The sequence below is a fragment of the Perca fluviatilis genome, chromosome 13 (genome assembly GCF_010015445.1).
Source record: "Perca fluviatilis chromosome 13, GENO_Pfluv_1.0, whole genome shotgun sequence".
Classification (NCBI taxonomy): domain Eukaryota; kingdom Metazoa; phylum Chordata; class Actinopteri; order Perciformes; family Percidae; genus Perca; species Perca fluviatilis.
This window is the reverse complement of record NC_053124.1, coordinates 27,360,113-27,373,533: the sequence shown is the minus strand read 5'-3', so window position 1 is coordinate 27,373,533 and position 13,421 is coordinate 27,360,113. Positions and strand designations below refer to the sequence as shown.

The following is a 13,421-nucleotide window of genomic DNA, read 5'->3' as shown; positions in this document are numbered from 1 at the left end:
ACCTAGAAGTGTATCTGTAACAGCTTTTCACAGGGCTGACTAGAACTTCAATTATGTGGTTCTCTGACTTGTCCAGGCGACACATGAAACTAAACATCAGTTGTCTTAAGAGTGCCTCACAGGTTGGCACTCTAGTGGACACGAACAAATGGCTAGCACTATGCCACCTAGGGACATGGAGCAGCAGCCTCATTGCATCATTATATGCAACCTTGAGCCTCTGTATACTCTTTTTCTTATAGTTAGACCACAGTTGAGCAGTATATAGCGGTGTGATGTAAGTTCTAAACAGAGAACACTTCACAGAGTCAGAGCACATGGAAAACTTCCTTATAAGCATGTTAGCTTGAGAGTAAATTTTACAGCGCTGTCGGTAGAGGTCTTTGTCATCTGTCCAGTCATCAGATATGATATGACCTAAATATTTAATTTCCTCGCACACAGCAAGAGGACTATCTGACAAATAAAAGGTCGGAAAAGTTGATTCCTGTCCTCGTCGTCTTAGTGTTATACTTTATGTCATAATCAAGGCCATACTGAGAGCACACCTTCAGCATCTGCTGCAGCCCAGCACTATATGGACAGAGCAGGACCAGGTCGTCTGCATACATAAGATGATTAACAATAGTGTTGCCCACAAGACAGCTGGTTTTTAACCTATTTAGCTGATTTGATAATTCATCCATATAAACATTAAATAAAATAGGAGACAGAATTCCTCCTTGCCGCACTCCGTTACTCACACAGAATGGAGCAGATACAACATTGTCCCATTTAACCTGAAACGTTTGGTGGGCATACCAAAACGCTAAAATTCTTACTAAAAATTTAGGGGCACCTCTATCTAGTAATTTTACGAACAATCGTTCATGATTAATTCTATCAAATGCCTTAGACGCATCAATAAAGCATAGGAATACAGATAAATAATGGGCCAAATAGAGCAGTCTTTAATAACCTTGCAGGCCATTGTGTGTCTTTCAATTAGCCAGCAGGGCTTGTTCGGTGCCAGCCGTGGTCAGACGGCTATCACAATCTGCAGCTAATCCACTACGGACTGATCAATGCGGAGAGAAGGAGAGGGGAGGGAAGGAGGAATGTAAGGGTATATGTTCGAGGGAGACAGAGAGGAAAGGTTGGGTACGTAAAGTTCTTTGGACAGGTAAGAGAAGGAGACAGGAAGCAGGAGATGAAGTCAAGATCGACGAGAGAGAGAGTGTTAATAGGGCAGGAGAGAATCGGAAAGTAGCCTGGTCCCAGACCTTTAAATCACTGCCCACATCTCCAGTTTGTTCAGTGATTTATATAGGTCTGGTGTTGTGCCCATTGAAGGCAGTTTCTAGTAGCTGGAGAAACAGTCGTCCAATCAAAAATGTAGTAGGGATGTGTATCTGTTAATGCTAAAAATTAATGCTAAAATAATACTAGGACACTGTCTTAAGATAGAAATTAGGAAACCTGGTGAGAACAATTTCCTTTATGCATTTTGGTCGAAGTTTCATCATGACATTAGCCCCTCTATTGGCTAGGCAAGGTCATGTTCACTTGTACAGATTCACCAGTTTAAGTTAAGTCTTTGTCTAACCGTGTAAATCGATTGCTCGTTTGCTGTAATTACTGCTAATTATCGATGTCTTGTACCATTTTAGTTTCTAGTTTCCAGTAAAACCTGTTGCTTCCTTAAAGCACAGATTATTACTATTTACCATATGCCCTAAAAATACCCCTACCTGTTGTGCTGTAAAGCATTAAAATGTCTGCCAACAAACTGCCTGAAATCACTCATTCACTTCTCCCTACATAATAAACACTCAGTAGTTAACTCTATTGTGAGGAATAAATTGACATTTCTGGCAGACTTGAGGTAGGAGGGGTTTACTGTTGATCCTACATATAGACCCAATCACAATGTTTGTTTACAATACCTTCCAGGTAAGGAAAAATCCCTGCGTCCCGTACATCCAATTTAACAGCTCTGAGCAAACAGAGGAGAGGGACATCTGGACACACTCTCATCTTATTCATCTAAAAATGTATGTTTGGCTTCTGTCAACACTTTCACTAACGTTAGGTTGGAGACGTCATTTACCTGTTGGGCCACAGACTGAAAGAAAATGACATCACCCAAAACATTTTATTACAGTTGTCTTGTGATTTGTTAATTGGGTTTTCTTGCGATCAGTGTACAACTAGCTAAGCTGGCGACGATGCCGGCTGTCTGAGGCTAATGGGTTGTTAATACAACACCCAGTAGCTTACAGTCGGGCAACTGTTTACTCTTTTACTTTCAACTCTTGCTGACTCTATGTCCATGTTCATTAGATGAATTACTTACATCCTACATGCCGGCAAAGGACACAGTATACTGTAAGCCTTTCACACAGCAATGCAAAGACCACACATACATCAGACATTTTAAAGGCCCCGCTTGGAGTCATTGTGCACTAAAACATCAACAACTCTCATATAAAAACTCATGATATAAGCATGAAGTAGTTCTGGGGTTGGAGAGCATTATTGCTGTCTTGATCTTTGCTTTTCATTTCCGCCCTCCTGATCATATTCATGAGCAGGGCACGAGCAGAGGAGAGGGGAGAGGTGGATAAAGGAGCAAAAAGAGCAGTGGCTTTAGAGAGCGGCCTTAATCCTCCACACTGAGTTTGCTGTTTTTTTCTCCTTCCCTGGCACCCCAATCCTCCCTCTTCTTCTCCCCCTACCCCTTCTCTCTTTTTTTCTACTGTTTGGAAAGGATGGAAGTGATCCATCTGCAATGAGCAAAGGCACGCACGCACATATTCATTTCCCCCTCTCTCATTCTCTTCCCCCCCTCGTTCTTTCTACTCTCTTGGGCCCCTTTAACCCCACACCTCCCTCCGAACTCCCCTTGCCTTTCACTCTCCTCTCTTCCACGGTCCAGATTTGCTTAGAAATGAGTCACCCAGCCACAAACCGCCCCATTTAAGAGGGAGGGAGGAATGGAGGGAGGGAGGGAGAGGAGGAGTGGAGGGTGACTTAGAGAGGGAGATGGATTGAGTGAGAGTGGGCGAGAGGGATGGAGACAGAGAGGGGAGAGGGAGGCTGATGGCTGTTTTTCACTCAGCTGGTTTTTGTTGATCAGTATCAACAGCCAAGGTCTGGATCCAATCAGCTCCCTGCATTCAGCCAAGCAGAATAGGACTAAAAATATATTTGACAGTGCACAACACTGGCACCCACACACACGCACACATTTACGCATACAGTATGCAAACAGCACTCAGTCAGTCAGAGACATACACATACACACACACGCAGCAGCAGCAGCAATGCAAATTCAGTGCATAATGCAGCACAGGCAGGGTGTAGAAGCAAGAGCACTTACCAGGGTTATGGATTATGATACATAAGTGTGTGTGTGCGTGTGTGTGTGCATGTGTGCCTGTGTGTGTGCCTGTGTGTGCCTGCCTGTCTGCCCATGCATATTAGCTAGACTCTGCATTCAATTCTTGAAGCCGCAGACATGTAGGTGTGAGACATCACACTAATTACGCCAGAAGAGATGTAGCCGTGCCATCAATAATGTTCATTAAACTACTGAACCCCCTCATGTTGACAGCTCTCTGTACGAGTGTGTGTGTGTGAGAGAAAGCGACTTGTTCACACAAGCAATGAGTAAGCACCGCAGTTGGATGATGGATCGCCACGGATTTGCATTAAATGCTTTTTTATGTGGACACAGCTGGCTGACGGGGGCTATTTTTTATCATCTCCGCTGGTTCAAAGTTTCAGGCGAGCACTGAGGATAAAAAATACAAACCATCATCACAGTCATAACTTGGCATCATTCAAATAATGTACAGCTCAAACGTGTCAGTTGTTTTAAATCAACGAGGTCATTTGATTCTTTCCAAATCTGAGATGAATTCACACCACACATGGGTGGAAAGTTTTATTAAAACCATGACCATGTTTACTCTTTTAGTGCGGTTGGTTTGGCTATGTAGGACAGTGCCATTAAAACTCCATCCAAAACCCTCGGAAATAAGAGTGGATTCAAGAGCCATGTGGTGCAGCTTGTTGAGACAACATAGTGTGTTCCAGCTGGTAAGACTTCACCGAAAACTTCAAGGTTGTGGCGTATTTATGCGCTGATGCCGATACCTGACACCGAGCAGTTTCTCACCTCTGGAAAAGCTGAGCATTAACAAATTTAACCCATGGGAAAAGGCAGCCTGGAACAATACTGTTTTCTTCATGTGTACTCACAGAGAGAGGGGGAATTATGGCAAGGAACTCAAATTTTACTGGATTTGATTCACTCCTTTTCCAGTAATTTTCTAACCTGGCAGCATGCCTGCTTCCCAAAACTGTCCAATAAACAAGCTAGTTGAGAGTCTTGTGATTTGGTGTTTACAAGCTGTGGTGCTCTTGTCATCGGAAGAAGGGGGGAAAAAACGGAGGTGTGATTGCATCCTCAGGCAGAGATCTGGAAACAAACCTCCTTTCTTTCATATTACAGGTTTGTTTCGGTAATCACAGGCCACCATGCTGGCTCAGTGGGTAGTAAGTACTCATTTGGCAAGTAGCAATCTGGGTTTGATTAAATCAGTTACAAAATGCATGCACCACTTGACTGCCGTCTTCTACCTGTAATAAGATTTAAAGGGTAATTGTAGAACTGTGCCTTGCAGACAGTTACGGCCCAGCATGACAGTGTTACAAGACATCCTGTGATCCGGAGGCTCTCAGCCCTTTTTAAGGTCACAGCGCTGATCTTACACGGGACACACATTTTCCAGGCCTACCTAATTATCCACTGCTTGAGGATGTCACACAGCCCTGTATAATTATTCAGTTGAAGGTAGAAAAATCGTATCATTTGCTGGCTGAGGAGACATTTTCATCACACCTTGGGATATGCGTGTGGGCTCAGGAGAGGAATGTTACCATGGCAAAACTATGCATCTATAACAGAAGATTTGGATTGAAAATGAAAGCATTATTTCCTGGTGAACCCCTGTTTTTGATCTCCATGAGGCTCAAAGGTCTTTAAACCCTTTCAGCACAAGCAAGAAAATGAAAGCCAGTCAAATAAATGCCTTTTTATATCGCACAACCTTGTGTGGTCATGAAAAAACAGACATATATACAAAGGACCGGCTGGTTAATAAGCAAATACCTAGTAAATACTACGTTAACATTTCAATATGAATTGAGCCATTTAAAAAGCTCGACCTGACCTTGAATGTGATGAGATTGGATAAATATTTTAAATATATTTGAGGATGCTCCACTTTGCAGCAAGTTTACCTTGCTGCATTAGTCATAGTTAAGTATCGGTCTGTTTTTTTTAACGGTGGCCCCGTCGCTGCACAGCTAAAGCTAAGGCTGCTAATGGTTTCAGTTTGTATGCTGCAACGTTCACCGCAGGCGGTTAAGATGGGGCTCTGAACTCATCGGACTGGTGTGAGTGAATGTACTCCAAATCAATATCCAGTCCTGTTGCTTCCATTTTGTTGCCTTGCACTGTTTTTATGTCTGCGTTTTACAATCGTACAGTTAATCTGCCCTCAGTAAAACTCCTTGCTGAGTTTATTCCCTCCGAGGCCTTAACATTCCTGTGGTGTTCGGTCAGAGTGGCATTTTTACACTGTTTGTGTGTGTGTGTGTGTGTGTGTGTGTGTGTGTGTGTGTGTGTGTGTGTGTGTGTGTGTGTGTGTGTGTGTGTGTGTGTGTGTGTGTGTGTGTGTGTGTGTGTGTGTGTGTGTGTGTGTGTGTGTGTGTGTGTGCGCGCAAGCTACATATCCAGTGCTAATACACATATTCGCTGTTAAAAGCTTGTCAAGTAGGAGTTGAGATGCTTTTGTGTGTTCATACTCTGGTGTTTTGTGTGCGTACATGAGCACAGGCTTGCACAAATGTTTGTGTACAGGCTGTAATTTGTGTGTATTTACACTTTAGGCTGAGCGTAATTATTAAGGTGAATTGAGCCAGGAGTTGGGAAAAAAAATCTGCTGTGTGTGTGTGTGAGAGTGTTTTTTTGTGTAAGATGTGTGCAGCAGCTGGATGCTAAATGAGCGTAGAGAGTGGAAGGTCGGGAGGCACTTAGGAAACCTCCTAAAGTTCATAACCCCTGCAGGGTGCCACATAACAGGAAGAACTTAATTAGACTGGGTGTGTGTGTGGGTGTGGATTGCGTTGATGTGTGTTCTCATGCATATAGAGTAGATGCAACTCCCGCGCGTGCCTTTTGTAAGTTTGAATATGTGTTTTCTGCAGAAAAAAAGCAGCGCAGATGAGCTTTCAAGGTGAAAAGGGGTAATGAGCTTGAAAGAGATGAATCCACCCATTTATCTCCACGTCCATTCATCCATCTATCCATCCAGTCCTTTATCCACACCCTCTTTCCCTCCCCCTCCCTTTCTCTCACTCTTTCTGTCTCCTTCCCGTCTGTCTGCGCTCTTTAGTTTGCATCCCATCTGCTTGCTCTGTGTCAGAAAGCATCCATTTAAAATCCGGAGAGTCTCAGAGGAGAGTGCAAAGCGAGGCTAAATGGGCCAAGAAAAATGCCAAAAACAAGATGCTTCAAAAAGTCATTCTGACTTTTTCCTCTCTCTCTCTCTCTCTCTCCCCCTCCCTTTCTCTGTCTCTTTTTGTGTGGTTTACAGTTTAGTTCTTCCTTTCTTCCTTTTTTCTTTCTTTTTTTACCACCCTCTGATTATTTCCATGCTGATGAAAAGCGAGGGGAGAGAGCCAGAGATGAAAAGCGCCGGCTAGAATCCGTGATGAAGAGACAAAATTGAGGATGATTTAGGCAGGAAATTTCCTCCCTCACTGCGGCATCGAGGGGTTGCATGAGGAAGTGATTGAAATCGTCATGGAAACACCGGTGGTTGGATGGATGCAGGAGGGGGCTGTGTAAGACTTTGCTTGTGGGGCAAATGATGTGTGTGTGAAGATCAGGGATAATCATGGCTAATTGAATAGACTCTGTGTGTGTGTGTGCGTGTTAGTGTGCGTGTGTGTGTGTGTGTGTGTGTGTGTGTGTGTGTGTGTGTGTGTGTGTGTGTGTGTGTGTGTGTGTGCGCGCGCAAGTTTGTCTGTCATCAAGGGTAATTAAGCAGAATGTGTGTGTGTCAGAGAATTTTTGTGTGTGATGTACAACCACTGTGGCTGGGTTAGAGATGTGACAAAGATACACACTGAAGGCTTTTAGTGTCTAGTGGCTAATAGATGTTTTTGAGGTGTGTGTGTGGGTGTGTGTGTGTGTGTGTGTGTGTGTGTGTGTGCGTGCGTGCTTGCTTGCTTGCGTGTGTGTGTAATACTGCTGTGTGTATGAGTGAATGGAGAGACATTAAGAGCATTAATCATTTATACAGTATGTGTGTGTGTGTGTGTGTGGATGTGTGGCTCTGTGTGTTTGTAAAGAGAATGTGACTAATTATGTTTGCATGTGTGTCTGCAGAGGTTTCTGTGGTTGAATAGAGGAGATATAAAGAGAAGCTGCATATCAAATGTTTTCATTGTGGTGCAACAGTTAGTGCACAAATGGTGGCATAAAATCAGACTAAAAGCCCCATTAAATGTAACTTCATTACTTCCTTAATGTGATGTATTTCCTTTTTAAACAGTAAAGGAGCTTTCTAAACTGTAAAGTGATATACGGACACTGGCAGGAAAAAATGGTGTCTTGTTTGCTAAAACAAGTTATGCTGTTAATTAATTAAATTAATGTGAAGTCACTGTGACAGTATGAATTAAAGTCCCAGGTTGTCACGGCTACCGTTGGGAGTTTTAGTGTTTAACTGTACATCAGATGTTATAACAATGTTGTGTTAGCTTTAACATTCCTTAAACATAAGTCAAAATGACAGAAGCTGTGTTTTATGTTACATGCTGGTACTTAATGTGCAGTAATTATTAACTTAACAGTACCACTTATTCGTTTGTGCATGAGTTGATAATTTGAGAGATTTCTGTGCCCAAACCCATGCGCACAGGTTAAAAACAGGCAATGAGATACAGAAAGTAAAGTTCAACGTGTTGAAAAATATGCTAAATTTTCTTTTTTTCCAAGACTTAAATGATCAGTACCACTTTCATTTCTAGATGTTAACTTCAGAGCTGGAGCCAGTACGCAATTAGCCTAGCTTAACATAAAGACTGAAAGTCTGAAGAGTGTACATGTTTAAATGTATGTGTGTGTCCAGCACAATGTGCAGGTAAATGGAAGGTGGAAAAAAAAAAATCTGTTCTGTTATTATTTTTTAGTATTACCGAACATGTGCAAGTACAGTTCTTTGTCTCGTTGTTGTACAATCGCACTGATAAAAATGTCAATGTTGCCTTGTTTACCTTTTTTAAATATCTCATTCTACGTAAAGGACTTTTATCCAGATTGCACTTACTGACTCAGGTTCACATTTACTGTAGAGTATATAACAACTTTAATGGCCCAGATGCACTTTGCCATAGTCAAATTTAGAACACTACATGTTCCTGGAACATGGCACAGTTGGTGTGCTTTGTCGTTTATGTATAAGTGCTAATCTGATTCAGTCATATGCTGCATAAGTAGCACACTGTGCTAAATGTCACACAAGTGCACTATCATCAAGTGGAAAATTGTAACCTATTATAGTCTTTATTGACGCATGTCCTTCAGTCAGACCTTGTGTGTCTCTTTCATCATGTTTAGTTTGCACCTGGGACCACAAGTATATTTCTTAAAATCAATCCCTAAAAATGCACCTTGTCAAAGTCAGCAGTAAATAATTTAGCTTCAGCTTGCTGTGTCGGTGAAGAGGTTTCCCTCACATCCTCTTGCTACTGTACATCTGTGAGTTGCCTCCGGGTCCCATTAACCCACCGTGGTAGCATTTAGCCTCAGCCTCACCTCCCCCACCTTCCGCTTACATCTGCTAGGATTAAGAGCCTTTGCCTCCCAGACACACTACTTTGGAAAGATAAATCATGACTTCATTCTTTTTACTGTACAGTAGTTTGTTTATGACTCAATATTACAAGACATAACACAAACCCCATTTGAAGCTGATGTTGGTTATTTCTACCCAAGAAGCAGCATAGCAGGGCTCCAGACTGCGACCATTTTTGTTGAGACGGTGCGAGTCATTTTGAAAACTACTTGCACATGTGCGACCTGCAAATTTTATGACTTTTCTATTTATTTATTTTTTATTTCATGTTGAATAGGGGGAGAGAGCGAGTCTGCCAGTGTTTGCCAATGGAATAAAAGGAATAAAACGTCTGCGCTAAATGGAAGGGGGACGTAATTTTAATCTAGGCTACTGGCTTACAACCACATCGCTCATTGTAAAGTTATTTTATGAATGAAATAAACATATTACGTACCTGAGGGCCAATTCGGGGACGTTTTTGAGCCAATCCCGTACTTGTCTCCATCTGTTGAAAGCCTGACCGAGATTGACTCGGTTTCGCCCGTTGTCTTTCACTTTCCCTTTTAGCTTTTAGTTGTTCTTTGTTTAATTTCCTTCTTTTCTGTGATGGTCCTGCCCCAGTATCAGCCACAACTACAACAGATAACTTCTAAAGTAACATTAAAATACAATTAGGCCTATATAAAGAAATTTCCTGCTACCTTTTACCTGGCTGGATACAGTAACACAGGAGTTGTTACACCGAAATCTGTGACTCTTCAGAACGCATGCTGTGTAACGCCGTCTACCTGCCGTAAATCATTTTGGGACAGAAGCATTAATAAAAACTATATAAAAATAGTTTACTGTTAGTCTTCGTTTGCTGTTAAAGGTCATTTATGATCATCAGATGAAAAATTGCACAGTTTCTGAAACATTTAAAAGTTACATATAGTAACTTTAATGTGATACAGAAAGTCAACTCTTCTGTCTAAGTGGGTGCTCTTTGTGAAGGAGAGATGACTCGTCCTTTTGTATTTTGCCTTCAAGTATAAGGTGTTTTGATGTTTTATTCGTGGGTACATTTTTGTCTTGTCCTTGACCAAAAAGCCACGTTTAATGAGAATCCCTACTGTGGAGCTTTTAGAGTCACCGCCTCTGGCTCGTTATTTGACTGTGGAAGCAGCTCTCTGTGTTTTCGGGACGGATTTCACTTTCTGAGAACGATGCATGAAAAGACGAAGGAGAGAAGTGGTGAGGGAGATCAACAAAAGATTATTAAGATTTCCGTATTTTCATGCCCCGTAGACTATTTTCTCTCCTCTCTCCGCCCTTCTCACTCTTTCCACCTTGCCTCCTCACATCCCAAATCTTCTCATTTAGATTATCCCTACTGCAGTGAATCTAACTGTAGTAGTAACAGTTTTCACGGGCCCTTCTCTCTCTCTCTCTCTCTCTCTCTCTCTCTCTCTCTCTCTCTCTCTCTCTCCCTAATCTCATCCATGTACATGACACTAATACAGAGACTGATATAAGCTCCCATGCCTCTCTCTTTGACATTTATCACCGTGCTTCTTAATGCAAGCAGGCGGCTGCTGTTGATGAGAAATAAGGATGACAAGCATGGCCTATTTTCTTGCTAACGATAGTCTGTCTGCTTTTTTCTCATTTTTTTCACACTTTTTTCCCCCCCAGAAAATATGTTCACAGAAAAGTGTTTACTAAAGCGTCTCGTTTGGGCGGTTGACAAGGATTTGACACTGGCGTTGATATGGCACATTTTTGTCAGAGCAAATCCACGATCCATTAGTGTTTCTAGATTGTAATAAGGGATGTCAGTAAAAGCCTGCAGAAACCTTGCATCTGATAAAAGATGGTTTTCTACTGTACATAGATGTTTTTTTTTTAGCATTTTCTAAAGGCATTACACATCACATGGTGTCATGATTGACTTCTGTGTCGCTCGTCACCTGCTCCCATTGATTTGCATTGTGCCCATTTCACAGTAAAAATCTAATTAAATCAAAGTTTAATTAGATAATATGATAATATAATATGATGTTATATTAAACAGAACTGGCCTGTCAAGAAACAATCCTACCCTAAAGGAATAGTTGGACATTTTTGAAAATACGCTGATGAGCCTAATTGCCAAGATAAGAGAGAGTAAATTGAGAAGATCAATATCAATCTTTCGTTAAGTGTGGAGCTGGAGCCAGGAGGCCATTACCTTAGTTTTGCCAAAAAGACTGGAAGCACACACACAGTACCAACACATTTTAAAGGTTCTATATATGATATTTTGAACATCAATATAGCAGAAAACAACTGTTTTCTATGTAAAGATATAATAGAGAATGAAGTCCCACTCCCTCTGTGTGTGTTGTCTTTTCTCTGTTTTAGTAGCCGGGCTAGCGGTGCGTGCATGTTAATGCATGTGAGTCCCTCCCTTTAAAAACAGTTGGACCTCCCCGGTTTGTAAAGAGAGTAAGAGAGTGACCTCCCACACAGCATTGTAAAAGCGAGATGGCAGAGTGCATTTTGAAGCGTTTAGCTGAAGGCGACCTGCCAGATTTTCCTCCACCGAAGAAAACACGTTCTTCAGTCGGAAAGGTTTTCGGTAGCTAGCGTTCGCAGGATTGCTAGCAAGCTAATAATTATGTAACATGGATTTGGGTCACTTGAAAGATCGAAGGAATAGCTCCTTACCAAGCTGAATATGTTACTAATGTTACTAAATTAATTCTATACAGGGTACCCGCGGGGTCTTAAAAGTCTTAAATATAATATTCGAAAAATAAGGCCTTAATTAAAAATGTCTTTAGAAAGTCTTACATTTTGTTCATAAAGGTCTTACATTTGTCTTGTCCTGTCATGAGATTAAATAAGTCCTTTATTGTTTCGTCACAAAGCATGTATGTATTGAGTACTACAATAAAATGTTGTATTAAGTTCAAGTACTTGCTAAACAATTATTTATATAGCTTAAAATCCTTTCCAATATTCCATAATATCCTACATACTTTTGCCAGTATTACATTTTATTGTTAATGGTATTTAAATGTAACTTGTGAAAACCTATTACTATACCGTAAAGTAAAATAATAGCCAAGATGTACATCCTCTTGCTTGACTAGTGTACTGTTCCGTTGTTCTTTGGACTTTGAGATAGGAGTATAATCATGCTGCTCATGCATGTGACCCATGATTTATTGAAGAATGAGCATGCCAGCTGTAATGGGCTTTTGTGGGAAAATTGCTCTTTAAAGCCTTTACAGAATGATAGATTTTTAAAGCACTCTATTAACAGAAGAACGACAGCCACCAAAGACCCACCACAAAAGGCCATTATTCAGCTGTCTCTCACCCAGTCTCTAGATAAAGTACAGTAACCACTAATGCCTAAATATAAATGGCACAATAAATATAAATAACATTTTGGCTCACACGTTGTATTTCCTTGCCAGTCTGTAAGTTTGCAGGGAGGGAGAACTAGGACAGGCAAAGTTGACATCATATCCTGTCCCAAGACCCCCGCCTGGTTCGCCCAACGTGTCTGTCTCACCCTGGCATAACCCTCCTGCATCCCCATGTGAGACCAGAGCAAGAGAGTGTTTGAAATCTTAACTCTCCTCTCTGCTCGCCTGCTCTCCTCCCTCTATGAAAACCTCTCCCTAGTTTTCGCTCCTCTCCTCTTTCATCTCCTCTCTTTTTTTTTTTCCCCCTACACCATCAGAATGAACAATTTGTATGAATCCCAGGCTTTCAATCCAGGCTCACTTATGCTGGTTTTGTTAACATAACTCGCGCTCGCCAGCGCCGTGCAAATTATTGTTTGATGTCCAATGCGATTTCATTGAAAGAAAAAGAAAAGAAGTCATTCCCTCGCTGGTGCTGCCCTGGCACGTAACCCCACACAGTGCTCATTTCAGCCATGCTCAGATTGTTTGATTGGCATTCACTGCTGTGTTTGCCAGGAGTGCTGGCAGAACCTGGCGCTTATTTTCATAAAAACAGGAAGGGTTCAAATGTCCCTGCTGTTCTGCAATCCGCTGCTCTTGCTGCACCCCAAAGAAAAATCAGCATGCAGTTTACAGAAAAAAAAAACAAAAAAACATTAGCTGGCCTAGTGCAGCTCTACAGTCTAGGCTCAACACTTCTCCTTGGCTTGTTTGACACTTTCTTTTCTCCTCTTTTTAGCCCAGCGTGAATCCACTCGTACAAATCCTACACTATCTCAGCTAGACCTATTTTCTCTCTCATATTCCCGCAGAGAATCCTCTTAGAAATGGCCTGGCGTGAGTTCTGCTCCACAGTGTGAACCTTTTACCTTTGTGCGCTGCTGATCAGTGAGATCTGGACTCGGTCCTGGGTTTGACAGCAGGCCATCGCTCTGCCCTGTGGTTTGACTAGCTGACCGATAAGAGAGGCATGGGGAGGAAGCGGTGGAAGCAGAGGATGGGAGGATCGGAGGGAAGAAGGGGGGTGACAGACAGGTATAATTAGGAGGCTGGGGAAGAAACAGAGGGTAAAATTGGGAGGGCT

The 13,421-nt window shown here is 41.9% G+C and overlaps 1 protein-coding gene across 2 annotated transcripts in view; it reads left to right on the top strand.

Annotated features, from left to right (window-relative positions):
• The window catches only part of pvrl2l (PVR cell adhesion molecule related 2 like), a 326,286-nt gene that overhangs the window by 178,226 nt on the left and 134,639 nt on the right, over window positions 1–13,421 (top strand). The gene's annotated exons all lie outside the window — the stretch shown is intronic.